The 26,057-nt window shown below is 45.0% G+C and overlaps 1 long non-coding RNA gene across 1 annotated transcript in view; it reads left to right on the top strand.

The window, feature by feature from the left end:
* Positions 1-24,406, top strand: part of LOC122810092 — a 62,264-nt gene extending 37,858 nt beyond the window's left edge. Inside the window, exon 3 of the long non-coding RNA XR_006366058.1 lies at positions 24,307-24,406. This is a non-coding gene — a long non-coding RNA (uncharacterized LOC122810092). The remainder of the gene's footprint in view (positions 1-24,306) is intronic.
* The last annotated feature ends 1,651 nt before the right edge of the window (positions 24,407-26,057 follow it).

The following is a 26,057-nucleotide window of genomic DNA, read 5'->3' as shown; positions in this document are numbered from 1 at the left end:
AAAACGATTACTAATTTGCCTAGGGTACACAGTAAACGAAAAGAAATCAAAACTAGTGCCCTCTCAAGAGATAATATTCCTGGGTGCAAGCTTAAATACAACTGCCCAGATGGTTTATCTCACGCCAGACAAGCAAAGGCAACTGACTCATTGCTTTCAAATGATGGCAACAAAGACCCAGCTACCTGCAAGAAAAATTCTGCAGGCTTTGGGCTTCATGGCATCCTGCATCCTGCTAATTCCATATGCAAGACTGCATATGAGGAAGCTACAATGGTATCTAAAAAGTGTTTGGACATAACATTGCCACAGCCTGGAAACAATAATACCTCTTATTCCCTGCCTGCAATAGGAGTTTCGATGGTGGGCCCTGGCCTGTCACCACAAGGGACAGCCTTTCACTTTACCCACAGCCAGGCAGACACTAACAACAGATGCATTGTATTATGCCTGGGGGGCACACATGGCAGGAAAATGTATTCAGGGCACTTGGCCCGTGGACCAAATACATCTTCATATCAATCAAAAAGAGATGCTAGCAGTACAGAATGCCCTGACAACCTTCAGTGATCTACTACATCCAGGCCAACTATTGCTAAAGACGGACAATACCACAGTTATGTGGTACATAAGCAAGGGGGCACACATTCCTACCCCCTCTGCAGGCAGGTCATGACTTTGTGGAACACAGCACTGACCTATCAAGTACATCTGCAGGCACAATTCCTGCCAGGAAAGAAAAATACTCTGGCAGACGAACTAAGCAGAAGCCACATGGACCCTCACGAGTGGAAACTAGATCCACAGGTCTTCAGCATGATAAGGAAATGGGGATGCCCAGACATAGATCTTTTTGCTTCTCCTCACAACTGCCAACTACAGATATTCTGTACAAGGACTTATCACTCACAAGCATGGAAAGTGGATGCTCTATCATTCAGCTGGAAACAGTTTATGCCTTTCCACCACTGCCTCTCCTTCGCAAGGTACTCCTAAAAGTCAGACGAGAAGCCAAAAATGATTCTGATTGGCCCAGACTGGCCACGCCAGCACTGGTACCCAATCCTAAAGAGCGTGTCTCAAGGCCAAGCCTGGACTTTACCTCAATTTCCACAGCTTTTAACTCAACAAAATAATCAGATCCTGCACAGCCAACTCAGAACCTTAAATCTGGCTGCATGGCAAATAATATAGCCACTCGGAACACGCCTCTCTCTAAAGCTGTTACTGATGTCATTTTGGAAGCCAGGAGGCCCAGCACCAGGAACTCTTATGCAGAAAAATGGAAGAGATTCTGTGCTTGGAACCAGGGACAAGGACTTGAACCACTTGTCCCAAATATTCCTCAGATTTTATAATATCTAACTGAGATGCTGGACTAAGGCCTATCCTCATCATTTAAGATCCATGCCTCTGCCATTTCAACTCATTACATTACGGAACCTCCTATTTTCTCACATCCACTGCTAAGACAGTACCTCAGAGGGGCAAAAAACATAAGACCCCCAAGGAGAGCACAAATACCTACATGGAACCTCAACTTTGTCTTGGAAAAGCTCACACTGCCTCATTTTGAGCCAGCCAGTACAGCTGATATAAAATTCTTATGGAAAACTGCACTGCTCCTAGAAATAACGTCAGCAAGAAGAGTCTCAAAGTTACAGGCATTAATGGCAGTGGAACATTTTATCATTTTTCATCCGGACAGGGTTTCTCTAAGGACAAGCCCAACATCTATGCCAAAGGTAGTATCCAGTGTGGCTCTTAACCAAACCATTCATTTGCCAAGATTTTATCCAAATCCCCAGAATAAAGGGGAGAGACTTCTGCACTCTGGACATACACAGGCAGCTACGCTTCTACTTGGACAAAACAACAGCTTTCAGAAAAACTGAGCAACTGTTTGTAGCATATGCTGCAGGATCACAAGGAAAGGCGATCTCAAAGCAGACCATTTCAAAATGGATAGGACACTGCATTAGTTTCTGCTACGCACAGCATGGCAAGTCAGTGCCTAAGAATATTAGGCCACGTTCTACCAGGGCAGCAGCCACTTCAGCAACCTTTCTCAGAGGAGTACCAACCAAGGAAATTTTGGAGGCTGCAACTTGGAGTTCAGTGCACACTTTTACCAATCATTATCACTTACCTCTTTACTCTAAATCCAGAGCAGGCTTTGCCACTGCAGTTCTGCAGGGCCTCATAGCCACTGCTAATCCTATTAAGACCCAGCCGCACAACCTCAGCTTTGGGATTCAACCCAAGTGTAATGACTGCAGCAGTGAAACACGATGAACATAGTACAGATGTTCATCGTGCATACAGCTCCAGTCATAACAGATGGGTTCTCCTGCCGTCAGGCGGGTCCTCGGTCGGCCGAATTCCAAAGTCTAGGTCCGGCGTCGGTTGTCGTCGCTTCTTCCCTGACGTCAGTGCGTCAGGGGTATAAAAGAACCAGCCAACACCATTTTCTTCAGTCTTTCTTGCCGCGCGGTGCCCGAAGCAGAAGCAGTTCGCAAGTGCCCGTCGGCCAGCTCCTGAAATTACGAAAATTTTGCAACCGAAGTCTTCTTGAAAGCTAAGTACCCCGTTGGGGAAACTTTTCTTGCCTCAGACCGATGTCAGACAAAGTTAATAATTGTATTTCTTGTGGGAAGCAAATACCGCATAAGGATTTTCATTCCCTCTGCATTCCTTGCTTAGGCCCAGACCACGACGTCTCGGTCTGTCGTTTTTGTGCTACATTCAAAAATGCACCATTAAGCGTCGGGCGGAGTTCGCCCAGCACTATTTTGGCAAAAAATTTAACTATTATGTCGTCAGATACTCCGACTCCAGTTTTGTCTAAAAAACGCAAAGACAAGGACCGACACACGAGGTCCACGGCCTCTACCATCACCACGCCAAAGCAGACTACAGGTGGTCCGGTTCTCAGCGAGGCACCTACGCAGCCCCTGCCTACCGACGACACTTCATTGGCGGTGTCTGCTGTGCCCGAGGTCGCTGGCTCCTCGGCCCACACCCCGACTAAGATACCGAAGCCACTCTTGGTGGTGAATCTCAAAATGTAGACAGGTCTGCCTCCTCTCAAGGTGTCTTCAGACCTTCCTCTTCTTTTTCTATCAAGGCTTTCACTAAGTCTAAAGCAGCCATGCATTCTAAGAGACAAGCTCCACAGGGCCCTTCTCCAGGCCCCATGCCTAAAAAACAGATGCTTAAAATGGCTGAGGATTTGATTACTCTTATCAGGGGTTCTCAACCCCCCCCAGACAAAAGGCCCAGAGTGGAGGAAGAATCCCCCTCCTCTGACCAGGCCTCCATTATTTCAGATCACTCGGATGAACAGGGGCATTCCTACTCCCCTTTTGAAGGTTCCGATGCTGAGGAGTCCATTCCCTCTGTCTTCCCCCCCAGAGGATTACTCATTTGGGGAAACCCTGCATACCTTAAGGGAACACTTCCACTGGGAAGGCCAAGAGTACTCAGATTCCAAGAAAAGGCTTAGGGATTTTCTCTTGCTACCCCAGCACAGGCCTCTGGCTATATCTCCTGTCTTAGACATACTAGATGATGTTTACTCGGAGGCCTGCCTTAAACCGGATTCTTTACCTCCAGCCCCAGTCAAGCCTGACAGGTACTACCGGGTTCCTGACTCACACCAATTTTTATACAAAAGCCATGCGGCTGACCCAGAAACTATCTCACAGGGCCCCAAGGGAATTAAGGCCTCCACTGCTAAAAACCCATTACCTTCCGAGAGAGATTCCAGATCCTTAGAAAGGTGGGGAAAAAGGTATACACCTCGGCCACCTTAACCATGAGGGCATTAAACTGCCAGTTCCATATGCTAAAGTACCAACAGTTTCTGTTATCACAGTTGAGAAGTAAAATGTCACAACCTGAACAACCAGACTTGAAGGAGTTGCAGGATTTGATGCATAGTGCAGAACAAGTGGGTAAACATACCTTGCAATGTGGTTTTGATGCTCTAGAGGCCTCATGTAGAGCTGCTGTTACAGGATCAGTCATACGTAGACATGCCTGGCTCAAGGAGCAAACCTTACCAGATCATGTCAAAGCTAAATTACTAGATGCACCTCTACAAAAGGATGTATTATTTGGTGTTAAAGCTGAGGAGGTATTAAAGAAAATTAAGGAAAAGGCTAAATCAATGCAAACAGTGAAAGATTTTCTACAGGTACAACCTCCACGTTTCAGTAGAAATTGGCCTTCCAAAAATTGGTCCTTTCCAGCCACGGACAGACCCCAAAGAGGTAGATACAGGCGCCCAAGGGGCAGAGGGCAATCTCAAGGATCGTTTAGAGGCAGACAATGGCAAGCTCCTACACAAAGAGGTGGTGAGGATAGTTTGCAGCCATTCAGAAAGCAAGCCCAATGACTTTCCCCTTTGCATGCCAAGCAAGGCTCAAATGGCAGCACCCTTAGGTGGAAAACTGGCATTATTTTCAAAAAATTGGCTTATTGTCGCAAAAGACAAATGGATCCTGGACATTATAAACAGAGGCTGCAGATTCCATTTTCACACCCTTCCAAAAATGAGAGGCATGCCAAACCTGCCACACAAATGGCAGAGGCACAAAGACAAATTTCAGATCTCATGGACATGAAAGCTATTCAAGAGGTACGTACTCATGAACAAGGTCAAGGTTTTTATTCCAGACTATTCCTGGTACCAAGGAAGGGAAAAGATTGGAGACCTATTTTGGACCTATCCATCCTAAACACATTTTTACTGCACAAAATTCAAGATGCTCACATTACAGCAGCTTCTTCCCATGCTGGGCAAGGAGTCTTGGCTGGTAACATTGGACCTCAAGGAGGCATACCTGCATGTCCCAATCAGACAAAATTGCAGAAGATACCTCAGATTTCTTGCAGGTTCAACCCATTATCAATTCTCTGCATTGCCCTTTGGCTTATCTACTGCGCCCAGAGTATTTACGAAATGCCTGGCATCAGTAATTGCTTACTGCAGACTTCAAGGGATACAAATATACCCATATTTGGATGACTGCCTGATCCAAGCGGACAGCAAGCACCTACTTCTGAAACATCTGGCTTTTGTAATAATGTTGAATTCTCTGGGATACACAGTCAACAAAAAGTAATCAAGGCTACTACCCTCTCAGAAAATAATTTTCCTGGGTGCCAGCTTGGACACAAACACCCAGATGGCCTACCTCACGCCAGAGAAGCAGGGGCAACTAACTCAATACTTCAGAACACTAGCAAATTTCACCAGGCTGACTGCAAGGAAAATCCTGCAGGCTCTGGGATTCATGGCATCTTGCATCCTACTAATCCCATGTGCAAAGCTGCATATGAGGAAACTTCAATGGTACCTGAAAAACCTATGGTCTCAACACAGCCACAGTTTGGAAACAATAATACCACTAATTCCATGTCTTCAAAAGGAATTTCTGTGGTGGGCTCAAGCATGCCAAACAAACACAGGTCTCCCATTCTGCAAGCCTCAAGCAAATCAAGTCATCACAACAGACGCCTCTGACTACGCCTGGGGGGGGGGCGCACATGACAGATCGGTGCATTCAGGGCGAATGGTCCCAAAAAGAAAAGCACCTTCACATCAATCAAAAGGAAATGCTAGCAGTAATAAATGTTATTATAGGTTTCAAAGACCTTCTGCATCCAGGTCAACTATTGATAAGGACAGACAACACCACAGTAATGTCGTACATAAACAGGGAGGAACCCATTCATACCCCCTATGTAGGCTGGCCATGTCACTTTGGAACATGGCTCTGGAATTACAAATTGAACTTCAAGCACAGTACTTGCCAGGCAAGGAAAACACGCTGGCAGACAACCTAAGCAGAAATATGACAGATCCACACGAATGGAAGTTGCATCCTCAAGTTTTTACAGAGATAATTCAAGCATGGGGAAGGCCAGACATAGATCTCTTTGCCTCCCACAAAAATCACCAATTGACAAAATTCTGCTCAATGACTTTTCATCCACAGGCCTGGAGAGTGGACGCTCTGTTTCAGTTGGACAACAATGACAGTTTATGCCTTTCCACCTCTTCCTCTGCTGCCCAAAGTTCTATTAAAAACCAGAGCAGACAGACCAAAGATGATTCTCATTGCTCCAGACTGGCCAAGACAGCACTGGTACCCACTCCTGAGGAGCCTGACTCATTCCCCTCCATGGACCCTACCTCTAATGCCTCTTCTTCTGACTCAGCACAGCTTCAAAACTCTTCACAGTCAGCTGAAAACACTCAATCTGGCCGCATGGAAGATTCCTTAACATCACAACAGACCCTACTCTCCAAGGAGGTGCAGGATGTCATTTTGGAGGCCAGAAGGCCGTCTACTAGAAAAGCTTACTCCGCAAAATGGAAACTGTTTTGTGCCTGGAATGAGAAAAAGGGCCAGAATCCTGGAAAACTGAATTTACCTCAAATATTACAGTATCTGGCTGAGCTGCTAAGCAGTGGACTTTCATTCTCCATCAAAATCCATGCCTCAGCCATTTCTGCAGAATACAACACTGATCCACCTTTATTCTCTCACCCCCTCTTAAGACAGTTCCTCAGAGGGGCTAAGAATATAAAACCCCCCAAGGAAACTACCAATACCTGCTTGGGATCTCAATTTCATTCTAGAAAAGCTGACCTTGCCTCCTTTTGAGCCAGCTGCCTCAAAGATTTGCAATGTTTGTCCTGGAAAACAGCTTTCCTTCTGGCTATCACCTCAGTTCGTAGGGTATCGGAACTACAAGCCCTCATGGCTGTGCAGCCTTTTATCATCTTCCATCAGGACAGAGTTTCCTTACGAACCAACCCGTCCTTTATGCCAAAGGTGGTATCCAGGGTTGCTTTGAATCAGGCTATACACTTACGTACCTTCTACCCTAATCCTCAAAACAAAGGGGAGAGACTACTACATTCCTTGGACATCCACAGACAGCTGTGTTATTATTTGGACAGAACAAAGCCTTTCAGAAAATCAAAACAGCTCTTTGTGTCCTATGCTATAGGAGCTCAAGGGAAGCCAATTTCCAAACAGACAATCTCAAAATGTATAGCCCACTGCATACGCTTTTGTTACTCTTTTCATGGTAAAACTGTACCTGCAGGCATCAGATCTCACTCCACAAGGGCCACAGCTACCACTGCAGCTTTCCTCAGAGGAGTTCCTACCAAAGATATTTTGGAAGCAGCCACTTGGAGTTCTGTGCATACCTTCTCCAAGCACTACCACCTACCATTATACTCCAAAACTAGAGCAGGCTTTGCCACTGCAGTCTTGCTGGGCATTCTGGCTCCTCCTAGTTCCACCTAGTGCCTACCACCCCTCTCTTAGCTTTGGGATTCTACCCATCTGTTATGACTGCAGCTGTATGCACAATGAACATAGTAGTTTTGTACCTACCATAAATGTAGATGTTCGAGTGCTAATACAGCTGCAGTCCAGGTTTCCCTCCCTCCTTCCCCTCTTGGGACAGGCCTATTGGCTAACACCTCCTCATACAACCTGATTGGGGTATTCTTTTATGGTGTATTTGCTTGCAACTACTGTATTTTGATTATATTGCATTGCTTTATTACACAAATGTATGTATTGCCTTCCTTCTGGGGGCACCTGACATCTGGGGCAAGAAAAAATAAAGAAAATGGCGTCTGCTAGTTCTTTTATACCCCTGGCGCACTGTCGTCAGGGAAGAAGCGACGACAACCGATGCCGGACCTAGACTTTGGAATTCGGCCGACCGAGGACCCGCCTGACGGCAGGAGAACCCATCTGTTATGACTGCAGCTGTATTAGCACTCGAACATCTACATTTATGGTAGGTACAAAACTGTACTTTGTGTACCTACCATAAATGTAGATGTTTGAGTGTATTCACTGTTGCAGTCCAGGTTACCCACCCTCCATCCCCCTTTCTTTGCTGGGACTTATCTATACTTCTCTATCCTATACAACCTATGTGGTGTATTTGCTTGTCGATGAAGGTATTGTTTTTATTTTACTGCATGTTTTTATAAGCATTATGTATTGCCTGCCTTCTTGGGGGCACCTGACATCTGGGGCAAGAAAAACTGAAGAAAATGGCGTCTGCTGCATCTTATATACCCCTGGCGCACTGACGTCAGGGAAAAGGCGACAGCAACAGACACCGGACCAGGACTTTGGAATTCAGGCCGACTGCAGGTTGCCTGCCAGCAGGATAACCCAAGTGGTAATGACTGCAACAGTGAATACACTCGAACATCTACATTTATGGTAGGTACACAACTGTACTTTGTGTGACCTTTTTACTCTTTTAGTATGAACCTACAAGAACAAACCATTACACCTTCAAACTGTTTAATTTGTCAGTTGTAGCTGAGTTCCTTAAATATGTAGATGACAAACATTATATTGTGATGTAACAGTAGGCGATAGAGGAGAAAAAAATAAGGGGAGAAGGGGGAGGATATAATCTGATGGGCAGAGTGGCCAAAGGAGAGGATGCGAGAGAGGATACCTCCCTTATCCTGTAAACATGCAGATGCTGCCTTGCTTTCATCATTTTTTCAAGAGGTTAGTGTCAGTGTTAGAAGAATTTTAACATCAAAACAGTGCATCTCAGATTAGAATATAGTTAAGTTTTGCTTTCTTTCCCTTTCTGAACTGTTTACTACAGTTTGCTTTCTGACACTAGCTGCTTGAATTGTTGCCCCCGCAACACTGTGTATCATATTACATTTTTAATCTATTACTGAAAATGTGGGGAAGTATTTAATATTTTTTATAATCTTTTGCAAATGCTTTTTGCTAACTCAAGATCAGCACATCCCATATGTTTTTCACTCCAGTACCTGTCATATCTTTGTTATAACTGCTGAAGTAGGTTTAGGTATATTGATTTTTATTTTGCATGGGATTAAACAGCCAGGCAGCTTCCAAAGTTTCAAGGGCACCTTCCACACAACCAAATTGTTCAGCTCAAGCTGAGCTGAAGAGTGTGGTTTGAGCATCATTCACTTGAGGCTTTCTGCTGGCAAAGAATGCTCCTCTTGTGGGCTTTCAGGGATTTATGGTCAGCTAATGCATTCCATCCCTGAGCATGTAAGTTCCTTTCATGGAGAAAAACATTCCACATTTTTGTTTTATGACCGAAAGTGAATTTTCTGTAAAGTTATTATTTAGTAAGTGTTTTTAACTGTTGTGTAGCTTTTGGTAATTTTAAACAGGAGTGTTTTATTGGGTTTGCCATCAAAATTTTGAATGCTTGTTTATGAAAATCATGTGGCCAAAAGTTCATTTTCAAAGTTTCTCAATGCTGAACTGGAATAATACGAAATCATAATAATGAAAGTAAAGCTTGATTCATTATGAGTTCGGCATTGTGAATGGAGTTTTACAGAGAGGATAGGGGAATTTACCCTTTTCCTCACTGTTGTACAATCTCTGAGTTAGTATATATAATTTGCAGTTGGTTTGGGGGGGCAGAGCCCCCCCCCACATGGGGGTGTGCAGGGGGCTTGCCCCCCTGCTAAAACATAAAAGGACATAGACTTTCGAAACCTGAAGTCTGGTATGTCGAATGACGTTTATTAAGGGTAATTTTTTTTTTTTTCCGGAATTTTAGTTCGTTCTTTTGAAAGCAAATTATTTTGCCTTCGATATTTTGATGGTAAACAGTGTTTTTCTTTTGTGGTAAGTGTTTTTCATTGTGTGTTTTGGTGTGAGAAATTGACTATTTCAGGTAAACCATTGAATATTCTACTGGTTCCTTGCTTCTTCCTTCCTTCAGCCAGAAAAAAAGATTAATAAGCAGCCTTTGCTGTCACAGTAGGCTGCTTAAGTGAATATATGCAGATGGCTGACTATGCTGTGGCCATTTCTGATTCCTCAGACCATTTTTTCTTGGCTTCTCCTGGTCATGTCTATTACAGCTGCCATGGGTTTACACAGATTCTCTCTGGCTGTTGGAAGAGCTGTTGGTGTGCAAGGGAGAACCACTGTTGTCAGTCCTAGAAGAAGGGACAGTAAATATTCTTCTGTCTAGCTAGACTGCTGTACCTATCCGTAAGGAGTTTTTTTTTTTCTAGGAAAAGTGGGACATTATCTTCAAAACGTAAAACTGAAGCAAAATCATGCATGTTTTCCAGTATGTCACTTGACAGGAGTGATTTATTGTTCTTGGATAAGAGTTTAGCTGTTTCTGGTAAGAAAACAAATAAGATTCGTTATTTTCTGAAGAGGTTCAAGATTCAGAACTATGATTGTGAAGGTGCAGAATCTGATGTCCATTTCATTATGCAGTATGAAACGGTCTTTGGATCTGTCCTCGGATCCAGTTCAGCCATTTCTTTCAGACATATGAACCAAGCCTCAAACTTCTCCCTCTCCCATGATGCCCTGCTCTTCACCCCCTCAGGTGTTGTTTGCTGCCGTTACGGACAGACATGATTTCGAGCCTTTCTCCAGATAAGTTCATATTTTTGTCTTATCTCCTTTTCTATCTTGGAATTCTTATTCCCTTCTGTGAGGAGTTTAATTCTAAAATACGTTCCCTTCTGTTAGGTTTTCTGTAGTTTTTCGGTAGCATTAGGTCTTTTCCCACCCTTCCATTTATCTTTTTCCCTTTTTTTTTCTCTTCCTCTTTCATTTTCTTTCAAAAAAAAAAAAAATCTTTCTTGCTCTCTATTTAGATCTAGTTGTAGTGTGTGATTGGTGTCTGTGAGTGCAGTCTTGTGGGAGTGCTTTACCAGCATGGCAGACGAGCCAGTGAAACCCTGTGGCTTTAAGAGATGAGCCTCTTGTGGGCATAAGATTCCTCAATCTGATGCCCACAAAAGGTGCATTTATTGCTAGTGTCCCGGGCACTTAGAGATGCCGTGCAGCATTTGCTTGGCATTAAATCTCTGGGCCCTCACTGGTAAGAGGAGTCAGCTTATCTTAAGAGCTTCTTTCCCCCTGTGGAGTCCAGACCTCTCAGAAGAACCGGACATTCTCTGCTTCCCGTAGGACTTTGACTTTTATTTCCGAAAAGTAAAGGAAGCTTTCAGATCTGTCCCCATCGGCGCCATCCTGCCCTCTCTTCTCCCTGGATCTGAGAGATCCCTTGGATCCGGGGAGTCGCTACCAGTCAAACCTCCCGCCCTTCCGGATCCCGTGACCTACAGTCCGAGCAGCCATTGGAGATTATAAGGGTCTATAGCTCCTAGTCTCATGATTGGACACAGTGTTACACCCATCCAGATCGTAGGTCTCTGAGCCATACTCTGCACTGGAACAAGTCTCCCTCCCCAGCTCAGACTACCCTGCTAAGGAGGTTACCAGTGCATTCTGTTAATTCCTCCCTTTTCTCTTGATCCTCTTGGCTCTCCCTCTCTCTGATATGAATTGGATGATGAGTTTCCTTAAAGCCCAGATCCAGCTGGGGATTTTGCCTTCTCCGACCTACGCAGGATCCGTGAGAACCTAGAGTCTGATACCTCAGCTTCCTTTTCCAGTCGACTCTGTTTTGGAGTCGCAATGTCTGGTAATAGCAAGTGGACCAGTGTTTGGATCATGGGATACTTGCTTCTGTGGCTCGGACATTATCCCACACCAGCTTGATTCCAATTCTATTGGAGCAGTTTGTCCCGGATCTGAGAGGTTAATGTCTGCTCCTGCCTTCTTGGAGCCATCCCTTCTGCTGGGGTCCTTGGCCTGCGACAGCTTGGATCCCGGGGTAGCCTTGTCTTTCTCCCTTAGGGACTTCGGTCTCTGGGGTGGAGGGACAGGTTCTCCCAGCATCCTTGGCATTCCAGGTGGCAGAGAGCTTTCTCTGTGCCTTGAGACACATGGACCTTCCTCCTCCAGGCCATACCCAATCCTTAGTGGATCAAAGCTTTACTCCCATCCAGCCAGTCCATGGTCAGCCCCTTCTAGAGAGCTTCCAGCCTACCTGTCTGCAAGGGGTTACCTTGTCCTCAGAGTCCTCCCCCCTAGTACCCTATGGAGTAGATTCCCTGGATGCGTCGGTGCAAGAGGAAGCACATCGACTCCCCCCTTGAAGTTTCTTGTCAGCGGCGATGGTCTTGAAGGGAAGGGTCCCCCTGATCTCTACCCGACCGTATTCTTTTTGGCGATATCTTGGAAATCCTGAAACAAGAGTGGATGGTTTTGCCAGTCCCCTTCCACGGAGGAGTCACTGTTCATGGAGGCATTCGGGATGAGACCATCTACACCTTGGGTCACCCCATCGGCGGATAAACTTATTGAACTCATTACCTGCCAGGTTTGGATGGTGCTTGACACCATGGAGCCAATCCCAAAGCACAGATAGGTATCTTGGTCCCCTCAGGATCGTCCCTTCTTGAGCAGTGGTGTGCCGATTGATGCCATTTTGGTGTCAGCAGCCTCCAAGAGTGAGCTTGCTGAACAGAGCTGTACTGTCCACCCTCGAATAAGGAGTCTCTGGTTTTGAATGGGCATGGGAAGCAGGTATATGTCTCAGCCACGCTGAGAGTATTGAATTACTTGGTGCACTTCACATGCCTCCAGAAAGACTAAGGAAATTTCCGCCCCTCTGATGCAATCGCTGTCGGAAGAAAACTTCAAGGTTTCCACACAGCTGAACACCATGGCTTCTACTATTAATTCATAAATGTAGCTAATCTCTCACTTGGCAGAGGAATCCTCTCGAGTGGCTGGTTGAGGCATAGCCCTTAAGACGTGCCTGGATGAGACTGCAGATTTGCATACCCCTTCGTCGTTCATTAACACCCCTTTTGACAGTGTCTCCTTGTTTGGACCATCTGTTAAGGAGACTTAACTGCAGCAAGACCTTCTCTACCATAGGATCAAATACCCCCCCCCCCGATGGGACCTTTTATAGGAACCAACGGAGAGGGAAGATGATGTGGGTCTGCAAATCCCATGGGCCCTTTCCTGATTCGCAAGATGAATCCCCTTCTAGAGGGAGAGGATTCAGTGGTAGACGTCGCCCCACAGGGAGTGTTCCACTGTACCAGGGCTTTAGGGAACCCTTCTCTGACAGGCCTTTTCAGCACTCTTGAAGCGCTGCCCCGACTGTCCTCCTCTGGAAGCAGTTGGGGTAAGACTTTCCTTATACACAAGCTTGAACAGATGTAACAAAAGATGCTTGGGTGTTTAACATGATTTCCAGAGGTTACTATATTCCCTTTTTCCCTTCCTCTTCCCCACACCGGGGAGCATCTCCCCAATGTTCCCACCCATTCAGAGGAAGAGTGTCTTTCTAGAAGTACAAAAACTTGCAAGAGTCATCTAGTGGGTCCCAACCAAACTAGGATGTGGAACTTGCTTGTGTTTCTTTTTGGTGCCAAAGACAACTGGGGACCTTCAACCCATACTGAATCTGAGCAGTCTGAATCTATTTGTCTTCTGTCTTTTCTGTTACACACTTAATATTCTGGATACCTTGCCGTGAACCAAAAGTTTTTTCGTAACTTTCAGCCATATAATCGTACAATGTTCCAAGTATTTCTGCTTTTTGTTGCTCTTTGCAAATAAGCTACGCTTTGTCAAATAAGTAAAAAAATACTATACTAAGCCAGCAGGCTAGAAACTTACTGTAAACTGTTTATTCAATAAAACAAAAATACACACAAAGTAAGCGCTTTCACGACATCCAGTCACTTCATCAGACCCAGGATCACTGTACTTGCAGTTCTCTGCGCTTCCCTTTGCTTATCCACTACTCCCAAGTTTTCACAAAATGTCTGGCTCCTGCCATTGCTTTTTGCAGACAAAGAAATATTCATATTTACCCATACTTAGATGACTGCCTGATTCAGGCAGACAGGAAAAGCTGCTAAAGTACCTGACCTTTGTAAAGGACCTACTGACTTCCCTGGCGTGTACTATCAACAAAAACAAATCCAAACTAGTACCCACACAAAATATATTCCTGGGAGCAAGCATGGACACAGCATCCCAGATGGCATTCCTTACACTAGAAAAACAAACCTACTTGCCAGCCTACTTCTCTCAACTAACCACCCAGAACCCAGTTATCCACAAGGGAAAATCCTGCAATCTCTAGGGTTCATGGCTTCTTGTATTCTACTCATTCCATATGCCAGACTGCATATGAGGAAACTACAATGGTACCTAAAAATCCTTTGTTTTCAGCACTCAAGACCTGGAAACTTACACCAGTGATACCTTGTCTAAGGAAATAGTTCCTTTGGTGGGCAGCAGCATGCTACCACAACAAGGGACTTCCCTTCTCTCAACCCCACGATGCCCACACCCTCACCACAGATGCATCAGATTATGCCTGGGTTGCACACCTGGACGGCAGAGGCATTATGGGCCAATGGAGCCCAAATCAGATACATCTACACATCAACGAAAAAGAGATGTTAGCTGTTCAGCACACCCTGACAGCTTTCAGACCACTACTCTCCCCAGGGTCTCTACTGATCAAAACAGACAACACCACTGTGATGTGGTACATCAACATGCAGGGAAGGACTCACCCTTATCCCTTGTTTAGGCTCGGCATGACCCTTTGGCGCACAGCCTCAGGCATGCAACTACACTTGTTAACACAATTCCTGCCAGGCTTTCTAAACTCTGGCAGACAACTTAAGCAGAAACCTGCTAGACCAAAGCACCTTTACCCTTATAACCCAGAAATGGGGCACCCTGAAGGTAGACCTATTTGCCTCCCACTCCAATCATCAGCTTAGTAAATTCTGTACCAGGGAACTTCACAGCAAGGCCTGAAAAGTGGATGCTCTATCCTTCTAGTGGGTAAAGCTCTCTTGTCGATGCATTTCCCCCTCTCCAACTCATTTCAAGGGTACTGCTCAAAATAAGGGAGGAAAATCCGAGGACAGTCCTGATTGCCCCAGTCTGGCCACGCCAGCGCTGGTACCCACTACTGCTCAGCCTGTCACCCCTACCACCATGGCACCTACCTCAGATCCCAACACTCCTGACCCAGAGGAATGGAGAATTCATGCATCCCCAATTGCAGACCCTCTATCTGGCAGCCTTGCTTATTCCCTGACCTCCCCTCAAGCTGCCAGTCTAAGCAATCATGTTCTAGATGTTGTAAGTCAGGCCAGATGCCATAGCACTAGAAAGACTTATGCTGACAAGTGGAATAGGTTTTGGACCTGGATCCAGGCTGAAGGAGGCAGAACGGCACAACCCTCCCTACCTCTCATCTTGATTACCTGGCAGACCTACTACATAAGGGTTTATCCTTCTCTTCTGTTAAAATTCATGCCTCTGCCGTCTCTGTTCATTTCAGCACGGAGCCACCTCTTTTCTTGCACCCCCTCCTCAAACAGTTCCTAAGAGGGGCTAATAACTTGAGGCCACCCAGAAGAGCTCTTACCTCAGCTTGGGACGTAAACTTTGTGTTGGAAAAGCTCACCCTGCCCCCCCTTTGAACCTGCAGCTTCAGCAGAGTTAAAAATTTCTCTCTTGCAAGATAACCTTGCTTATGGCCATCACTTCAGCTACAAGCACTTATGGCTTTAGAGTCCTTCATCATTTTCCATGCAGACATGGTCTCCCTCAGGACTAACCCATCCTTCATTTCAAAAGTGGTGTCCAGTGTGGCTCTCAACCAATCTATTCATTTGCCCACCTTTTTCCCTAACCCACAAAACAAGGGGGAAAGGATTCTACACACTCTAGATGCGCACAGACAGCTCAGATTCTACCTAGACAGGACTAAATCTTTTAGAAAAACTGAAACTGCTGGTCAGCTTTGCTGCAGGAGCAGAGGGCAAGGCCAAATCCAAAAATACAATTTCCAAATGGATAGCACACTGCATCCATCTCCTTTCACAAACAGCATGGAAAACCTCCCCCCAAGGGGGTCAGGCACATTCCACCAGAGCAACCTCCACCTCTGCAGCTTTCCTCAGAGGGGTCCCCACCAGGTATATCATGGAGGTTGCAACATGGACATCTGTTCATACCTTCAAGCATTACCACCTGCCCATCTTCTCCAAATCCAGGGCAGGCTTTCCCACTGCAGTTTTGCAGGGCATCCTAGCAAGCCCCCTAGTCTTATTGCCTGCCTCCACCCTTTTCTTCAGCTTTGGAAATCAACCCAAATGTGATGACTGCAACAGTGAAACACAACATGCTACAGTTGTGTACATTTACCATAAACTTAGATCTTCGAGTGTATTCACTGTTGCAGTCCTGGTTTCTTTCCCTCCATCCTCCTTGTCTTCTCTTTCTCTCTCTCTCTCCTTACAAGGAATTTTTGGTATTTACTTTCTATTGGTGGTGGTGATCTTAGTGTTTCAAAGTTGCAGTCATCACACTTGGGTTATCTGCCTGCAGGTAGCCCTCAGTCGGCCTGAATACCAGAGTCTTAGTATTTTTGCTTCAGATGCTGTCGCTTCTTCCATGACGTCAGGTTGTCAGAGGAATAAAAACAGGCAACCATGCCATTACATCAGTCTTTCTTGCCAAGGTGGAGCCCAAAGCAGAAGCAGTTCACAAGTGCCGGCCACTACCTGAAATTTTCATTTTTCGAGTTGATAATCCTGAAGTCTTCTAAAGCCAAGTACCCTGTTGGGGATCCTTTTTTCTTGCTCTAACCGATGTCAGAAAAAGTTAACAGTTGTCTTGCCTGTGGAAAGCAAATACCTCACAGAGATTTTCATTCTTACTGCGTCAACTTTTTAGGCACAGACCACAAAGTCCCTCGCTGTCGGTTTTGTGCCTTGTTTAACACCCTAACCATTTGTCCGGTTATTTTTGTTGCTAAATTCTTTTGCTCTCGATCTCCGTATTCTGAAATGGCTTCGGTAAGCCGTCCGACTATCGATCTTCTGAAAAAATGTAAGGATAAAGTCAGAGACAGACCGCATAGGTCCAAAACTGCTGACCACGCTTCCTTTAAGCTAGTCGGCAATCCGCCGGTACTCAGTGAGGTGTCTTTGCAGCCCCTGATGCCCACTTCTATGGATTCGCATGGCCTCTGCTGAGACCCATTCGTAGTCCGGTATGCCCCGAGATGCTTCTTTGACTATGGAACCAGTGGATGTCTCTACCTTGAATGGGTCCGGAGCCGCTGTGCAGGCACCGGCTTCTGAGGGTGTTTCCCGTTATACTGATGTACTGAGTTTTTTTAGGCCCAGAGTATGCACTACACCTAGAAAACCAATGACCAAAGCGCATGCTTAGGCACCCATGCCACAAAAACAAATGCTTAGAATGTCTGAAGACCTTATAACGCTAGTTAGTGGAAGCCAACCTTCCCCTGCTAAGAGACAAAGAATTGTTTTGTTCAGATTCTGCAGATCAGGAGTCCGATGACTTTGACCTTTCTGATTATTAGGACATGCGTTTATCAGCCTATGAGGATTCAGATGCAGAGGAATCCATTCCCTCCGCCTCCCCTCCAGAGGATTTTTCTTTGGTGAAACCTTGCATACTTTTAGAGCATTTCCATTGGGCATGCCAAGGCTATCCTCAGTCCAAAAAGAGACTTAGAAGTTTGAACTGCCTCAGCACAGGCCTTTAGCTATACCCCCTGTCCTGGATGTGGTGGATTGTTTTCATGGAATCCAGTCGTACTCCCAATACCTTACCTCTGGCTCCTAGGGAACCTGACTGGTACTACAGAGTACCTGATTCCCACAAGTTTCTTTTCAAAAATCCTACTGCTGATCCAGAAATCATTTCCCAGGGACCTAAAGGTATTAAAGCTATTACAGCCAAAAATCCCTACCCCTTCAGACAGGGACTCCAGAGCTTTAGACAGATGTGGTAAGAAGGTATATACCTCTGCAACTCTTGCTATCAGGGCATTGTATTGCCAGTTTCACATGCTAAAGTAACAGCAACATATTATGGAACTAATTAATCAAAAAATTGTGTTACTTCCAGATTGTGCAGAAAATAAAGATTTACAAGAGCTGATGCATTCTGCAAACCAGGTTAGTAAGCATACTTTGCAGTGTGTTTATGTTGCCCTAGAAGCTTCTTGCAGGGCTGCAGTCACTGATTGTGTACTGAGAAGACATGCTTGGCTGAAGGAGCAGACCTTGCCAGATCATGTCAAATCCAAATTACTAGATGCTCCTTTAAGGGCTGTTTGACACCAAAGCGGAAGAGGTTCTTAAAAAGATAGAAGAAAAAGCTAAATCTATGCAAACTGTTAAAGAATTTTTACAAGTGCAGCCACCTAGATTCAGTAGGCATTGTCCTTTAAAACACTGGTGCTTTCCATCCCCCTCCAGTCCTTCCCAGACAAGACCCAGGGGAAACAGACAACCCAGACTACAGTCTCAGGGTATGCAGAGATCTAACAGTGGACTGCCTCCACCCCTAAAACAGGGAGTGATAAGCCACCTACCTATGGAAGAAGTTCACAATGACGTCTCAACTGTACTTCCCAGCCCTGGCCAAGTACTTGTGCCCCTAGGAGGAAAACTTGCCCTTCATGCAAAAAAGTGTCCATCACTCAGGACAGATGGATCCTCAACATTTGTATCCCAGGGGTACAAATTTTATTTCCATTCACTGCCAACCCCAGGCGGGTTTCCAGACCTTCCTCCAAACCAGTGGGCAGAGGCTCAAAAGCAAGTACTTTCCTTGCTCAGTATCAGATCTATTCAGCCTGTTCCAGTAGAACAAAGGGGTCAGGGTTTCTACTCCAGACTATTCCTGGTGCCCAGAAAAGAAGGCTTTTGGCACCCAATCCTGAATCTTTCATTTCTCAGCACCTTCCTGGTGGTTCCAAAATTCAAGAATGCTTACCCTGCAACAGCTTCTCCGTATGCTAGCCAAGGATGCCTGGTTAGTTACTCTAGACTTAAAAGAAGCTTATCTGCACATCACCATAAGAGAGTCATGCAGGAAATGTCTACATTTCAGAGCATGATCTATGCAATATCAGTTCTCTGCACTTCCCTTTGGCTTATCTGTTGCGCTCAGGGTATTCACAAAATGCCTGGCTCCAGCCATTGCATACTGTAGGCAGAGAGATATCCAAATTTACCCATACTTGGACGGATGCCCGATTCAGGCAGGCAGTCAGGAATTGCTGCTTCAGCACCTGGCATTTGTAAAAAGCCTTCTCACTTCATTGGGGTACACCATCAATGAAAAGAAATCTCAACTGATACCCAGTCAAAAGATTGTATTCCTGGGAGCAAGCTTGGACACAACTTCCCATATGGCATTCCTCACTTCAGAAAAAAAGGTCTGACAGACTGCTACATAATAATTGCCACCAAAACCCAGCTATCTGCAAGAAAATATATTGCAAGCCCTAGGGTACATGGCCTCATGTATTCTGCTAATTCCATATACAAGACTGCATATGAGGAAACTTAAGTGGTACTTAAAATGTCTTTGGTGCTACCATTCTCAGGAATAGGAATCAATCATTCCTGTTATACCTTGTCTAAGGGCAGAGTTCCTTTGGTGTGCAAAAGCATGCAACCACAACAAGTGTCTGCATTTCACTCAACCCCATGCCGGCCAAACCCTGACCACAGACGCATCAGACTATGCATGGGGGGGGGGGGGGGCTCGCATGGCAGGCAAATGCATTTAGGGCCACTAGAGCCCAAAGCAGATTCACCTGCACATCAATCAAAAAGAGATGCTAGCTGTACAGAATGCCATGGCAGCTTTCAGTACCTAATCCTTCCAGGACAACTGCTGATAAAAACGGACAACACCACAGTTGTGGTACGTAAGCAGGGAGGAATCTGTTCTTACCCACTCTGCCGGTTAGCCAAGGCCCTTTAGAACGCAGCTTTGAACAACCCGGTCCATCTGCAAGCTCAATTCCTGCCAGGCAAACAAAATTCACTGGCAGATGACTTAAGCAGAAATCTCCTAGACCCACATGAGTGGAGATTAGAGCCCAGCACCTTCAACCTTTTAATCCAGAGGTGGGGGACACCAGAGGTGGATCTCTCTGCCTCCCCCGAAAACCACCAGTTAAGCAAATATTGCACTAGGAACCCTCACAGTAGGGCCTGGAAGGTGGATGCCCTATCCTTTCAATGGGAAAACCTTTCAATCTATGCCTTTCCCCTTCTGCCCCTTTTCTCAAGAGTGCTACTCAAGAAAAACAAGACAGGCCAAGGACAATTCTGATTGTCCCAGACTGGTCATGCCAGCACTGGTACCCACTCCTGCTCAGCCGGACATAGGTGTCACCCTGGCACCTACACCAGACCCCTACCCTGCTGTCGCAGCAGGAGGGACAGATTTTGCATCCACAATTGCAAACCCAAAACCTTGCATCCTGGCTTATTCCTTGAATACTCCACCAGCAACCCTAAGCAAACAGGTGCTGGATGTCATTCTTTAAACCAGAAGGCCTAGTACTAGGAAATCTATGCTGAAAAGTGGAAAAGATATTGTACTTGGATTCCATCTAAAGGAAAGGACATTGCAGTGCCCTCCTTACCTCTAATCCTTGATTACCTAGTAGAGCTACTCCACAGAGGCTTATCCTTCTCGGTTAAGATGCATGCCGCTGCCATTTCAGCTCATTACAATACTGAGCCACCTCTATTTTCTCACCCTTTCATCAAACAGTTCCTGAGAGGGGCTAACAGCTTAAGGCCCTCAAGGGGAGCACCCACCCCTGCCTGGGACCTTAACTGTGTATTGGAAAAGCTCACGCTTCCCCATTTTGAACCTGCTGCTTCAGCAGAATTAAAATTTTTCTCTTGGAAAACAGCCTTGCTTTTAGCCATAACTTCAGCTAGAAGTGTCTGAGTTACAGGCACTAGTTACTGTGGAACCCCTTATCTTCCACACTAACAGGGTTTCCCTCAGGACTAAACCGTCCTTTATGCCTAAGGTGGTGTCCACTGTGGCTCTCAACCAATCCTTCCATTTGCCAACCTTCTTCCCTAACCCTCAGATTAAAGGGGAAAGGATTGTGCACTCTTTGGACGTGCACAGACAGCTCAGGTTCTACCTTTACAGGACTAAGTCTTTCAGAAAATCTGACCAGCTGCTAGTCAGCTTTGCTACAGGGGCAGAGGGTAAGGCTATTTCAAAACAGACCATTTCCAAATGGATAGCACACATCTATTTCTGCTACAAGCATCATGGAAAACCAACCCCTCAGGAGGTCAGAACACATTCCACTAGGGCTGCTTCTACCTCTGCAGCATTTCTCAGGGGAGTCCCTACCAGGGATATTCTGGAAGCTGCAACCTGGAGTTCTGTACACACCTTCACCAAGCATTACCACTTACCTATCTTTTTCAAATCCAGAGCAAGATTTGCTGTAGCTGTCTTGCAAGGCCTACTGGCCAGCCCCAACAGTTCTTGACTGCCTCCACCCTTCCTCAGCTTTGGGAATCAACCCATATGTGATGACTGCAACAGTGAAACACAAAGAACATAGTACAGTTGTGTACACTCTACAAAAATGTAGATGTTAGAGTGTATTCACTTTTGCAGTCCTGGTGTCCCTCCCTCCAGCCCCCTGGCTTTGTCTATCGGTCTACCTCTCCTTTCTATGGCTATTCCTAATGGCATTGGTATTTACTTTTTACTGGTGGTGTTTCTGCAGCATATACTAGCTCCCTGTTTGGGGGCTCCTGACATTTAAGCCAAGAAAAACTGATGTAATGGTGTTGGCTGCCTGTTTTATACCCCCTGACGACCTGGAAGAAGCGACAGCATCCGATGCAGAAATACTTACTCTGGTATTCAGGCCGATTGAAGGCTACCTTCAGGCAGATAACCCAAGTGCAATGACTGCAACAGTAAATACAGTCTAACATCTACATTTATGGTAAATATACACAACTGCACTTCATGATATAGTCATAATTTCTTTCCCCATAGGCATCTGCTTACAAATTTCAGGTGATCTTCCTTGTTCCATTCTAGCTCAGGCAGATTTGGCTTGCCTTACTAAGGCCTCACTTGAAGTCCCCTTGGTTTCTGGATACATGACTGAATCTACTCTCACACCCTTCCTGGGCTTTCAGAACCTCAAGCTATCCACATGGTTTATCCATTTCCCCTAATTGCCAGGAATTTTTCTGTTTCAGAGAATGTAATCACATTCTGATATTGCTTCTCAGTCTACTCGCAAGATTTATCGAAGTAAATAGAAATGTTTCTTTATCCAGCAGCCAAGAATTAAACCCATGTTCCATTTCCAGTGATTTACAGTTTGTCTTCATGGTCCAAGTAGACTCCATCTGTTGCAGAATTGAAACATTTATCTTGGAAGACCAGCTTCATTTGTCTTGGAAGACCAGCTTTTCTAGTGGCAGTGTTGTCAGCAGAAAAATTGAGGTTCAAGCCCTCCCCTGTCACTGACATTAATTGTCCATACAGATAGTGTTACTGAGAACTAACCCAGACTTTGAGCCCAGAATTGTTAGGGACTTAGTTGCACTTCTGCAGTCACACTACTCGCATAACATCTGTCAGGGTAAGTATGACCAACTTTTCATCTAACTTTTTAGAAAACTAGCCCATAAAATGTCTAGTCACTAATTCCAGATTACACCTGACTGCGTTTCTCTGCTGTATAAGGTTGTACTTCAGGAGCCATGTCCACGTCTTACTTACATCTATGGATGACATTTGTGCTGCTGTGACGTGTTTCACTGCATGATTTTGTAAGATACTGTAAGCTGGATGTGATTTCAAGATCTAGTTTTTTCTTCAGGGCCACCATTCTCCAGGGTATTCTGTCTTAAATTTGTCAGTGTTAACTGGGAGACACTTGATTTGAAGTGCATGGATCATGAGAGGTTTGAAAGCCGTGTACTTAACCGTAATGTTAGATCATTTTTGATCCTTATCTGTCCACCCCAACATCCTTTCACCCCTTCTTTCTGCTTATTCCCAGCATGCACCTTCCTAGGAACCTCTGTATATCTCAGTAAAAAAAAATAACGTATGGATTTTCTGAAGAGGATATTTCTAACTTTTAGGTAAGCATGATCTGATGACTACTAGTACAATGCATTACAAGAGTGAGGGGAAGCATTCAGTCTTTAAGAAAGCCCAAGTTGTTGAAAGTTGGGTTAGCTGTAATGACCAGTCCTCCTTTGAAGTTGGAGGGACATTGATTGTGGTCATCTAACATTATGGAAAGCATACATCTTTAATTTAGTCAGTAGTTACAGGGCCAAGGGTGCCAAGATTGCACTGATTCAGATTTCAGCAGATCTTGATTGGTGTTAAGGAAGAGGCTTTGCTGTAAAAGCACTAATAATTTTGGGACTCTACCTCTTTTTTTGAGGCAGGGAGTTGGTATGATGGTTAAAATGCTTACCTCACAGACAAAATGTGCAGAGTTTGATTCTCACTTTTAGGGGGTTGGAATAGTTCACTTTACCTCACAGACACCAAGTAGAGTTTTATCCTCACCTTTGTGGGGGAAATTGGCTAGGCTTAAAATGACCTGAAAGGGAGGTAGCCTAGTGCTTGTCTGTGAACATAGATGTGACATGGTGCACTTAAGATCACTTCCAATTAGTGACATTGGGTAAAGGTAATAAAAGGAAGAGAAGACTGTGACTTTGCATTTACCTTTTTGATCACTGGATCTGAATGAAAGGCTTACAAGAAGTGGGAACAGTGGAGGACAGCACACAGGAGAGATTATTTTTGAAGTCTGTTTATTTGAAGGGCATGGTTATTGATGAAACTGGCAACTGCATGACTGAAGTACCCACTCACATTTGAGGCATTTCTGTCAGCTACCTGAAAGAGTATTGGCGGTTAGGTTGTCTCAGCCTCTGTAAGACTGCAGCTAAAATGTTAGCAGTGACTGCCAAGCTAGTTTAGGCTCAGGATTAACAGTTGACTGGAGGATGAAGGGATGAGTAAAACATTCCTGTAGAAGGGGAGGTTGGATCTTGCAGATATTTTGTATTTGAAGCAGCAAAATCCTTCACAAAAACTGTTTTATGTCTTGAGCATCATAGGTGCTGAAAGGCATGTTTTGCCTTTGAGGGGCATTGACTTGGGTGGAGATACTTAGTGAGTTTGCAAAACAAGTTCATTACTAGTCACCAGTGAATCTTTAATATGTACTGAATGTGTCTTAAACAGTTGAGACACTGGCGTCTTTCTCAGCCAGTCTTGGAGCTTATATTTTTGATGAGAGTGCACTTTGGTCTTTTGATTTTCCATTTTGGGGAAATTTCACTTTTGTAGGCAGTTCTTCCTTTGGCCATTTGCACAGCATAAGAATAATGTAGCTAGAGACATTATTCTCAATCTTATGTTTAAAGAAGGACTTAATGAAACCTCACATTTTGATTTAATTGATCAGGAGGCTGATGGGATTTTATTTGTGTTGTAGGCAAAACTTCAGCTGTTAGAAAACCTGATGGGAAGAATAGTGCGGAGCCTGCTAGAGACAAAACTCCAGCTATTAAAGGTATATTGTTGGTTATTTGCCAAGTGATTGATGAAAATTTCCTGTGTCACATTTGAAGTTAAATATTTAAGTTTTTCTGATGAGAATCATTAAGTCATTTGTAGTGTGACTAAAGCAACTGATCTGATGTCGGTCTTCGTTAATTCTTGACTTGGGATACGGTTTGATTCTCGGAACCGGCCTGGCCTTTTTACAGCTTGCCCCAGCCAAAAACTCTTGAGCCAAGTCTGTTCCCACAATGCCCTTTTCTGTTACCTCTGATCTCATTTGCCACCATCAGCAAGACAAGTCAGCCATTGCTCTCAGCCAAGTGTTTTAGTTTTTCTTGTATATTCTTATGTAGAGATATTCTTTTCTATATATTTTTTCTTGATTTGTGTGTGAGTAACTCTACCCCGTATGTTGTTCTTAGATTTCCCCTCTCCTTAAACTGTAGGGATTTTCTCTTCAATACCATCACTGGTATCTTTTTTCCTCCGTATACCACCCTTGTAGTCCTTTCTACCATTGTTGGTAGATCTCTTGGCTTTATCTTTCTTTTACTTTTCCAGTTGCCTTATTTGCCATTGCTGGTAGATTTCCTGTTCCTTCCATGTGTGAGTGATAGTGTTCTTTGACTTTTCAGTATGGTGGAAAAATCAGCAAAAGGTACGTCTGGATTCAAACAGTGCCAGGATTGTGGAAGAAAGATGCCCATTTCCGATGGCATCTTTCCTGTGTCTGTTGTTTAGGAGCCCCTCACTTAGAAATTGACTGTGACTTATGTAAGGGCTTCAATGAGAGGACTTTAGTTGAGCATCGGTACAAGCTCATACAAAAGGGTTTTCTCAAATCTCCATTTAGTGAAGCCTTGTCAAAGGCCAAATGATTTCCATTTTGATGCTCCCCCTGCACTGTGTACTTCCATGGTGCCCTTGGCACTAAGGAAGGCTCCAGCTTCTTTAGTTTCTGGCTCGGTGCCGACCTCGCCCTTGGCGCAGCATCATGTTTCAGCCCCCCTCTGCGCTTCAGCATCTGCTCATCCCCTGGGTGCAAAAATTAGAGACCAGCCCAGGACAAGATATTCTTTTTCTGTAGACCCTTTGTGTGGGCCAGTTTGCCTAGTCCCTTTCTAGAATTTCCAGACTCTCCATTGGTCTTCAGTTGGATCCTCCAGGAGTCTGAGTTGGATGTCGTGAGGTTGGTGGACCAACTGTTAGTGGCCAGAGTAATTCCTGCTCCTTCTCAGGTTCCTCTCCTACCTGGACTTGGGAATTTCTCTCCTAGGATTCCTACTGATGTTCGTGTTTCACTGTTGCAGTCATTACACTTGGGGTATCCTGCTGGCAAGCTACCCGCATTCGGCCGGAATTCCAAAGTCTAGGTCCGGCGGTTGCTGCCGCCTCTTCCCTGACGTTAGTGCGCCAGGGCTATAAAAGATGCAGCCAACACCATTTTCTTCAGTCTTTCTTGCTGCACAGTGCCTGAAGCAAAAGCAGTTCGCAAGTGCCGGTCGGCCGACTCCTGAGATTTTCGAAATCGAATTTCAGTACCGAAGTCTTCAGTAAAGCCAAGTACCCCGTTGGGGAAACTTTATCGTGTTCCAGACCGATGTCAGTAAAAGTTAACAATTGTATTTCTTGTGGGAAGCAAATACCTCAAGGATTTTCACTCTTACTGTATTCCTTGCCTAG

The sequence above is a fragment of the Protopterus annectens genome, chromosome 8.part1, assembly GCF_019279795.1.
Source record: "Protopterus annectens isolate FY-2018-M chromosome 8.part1, PAN1.0, whole genome shotgun sequence".
NCBI classification, from domain to species: domain Eukaryota; kingdom Metazoa; phylum Chordata; order Ceratodontiformes; family Protopteridae; genus Protopterus; species Protopterus annectens.
Note: the sequence above shows the minus strand (reverse complement) of the source record. Positions and strands in the feature narration are given on the sequence as shown.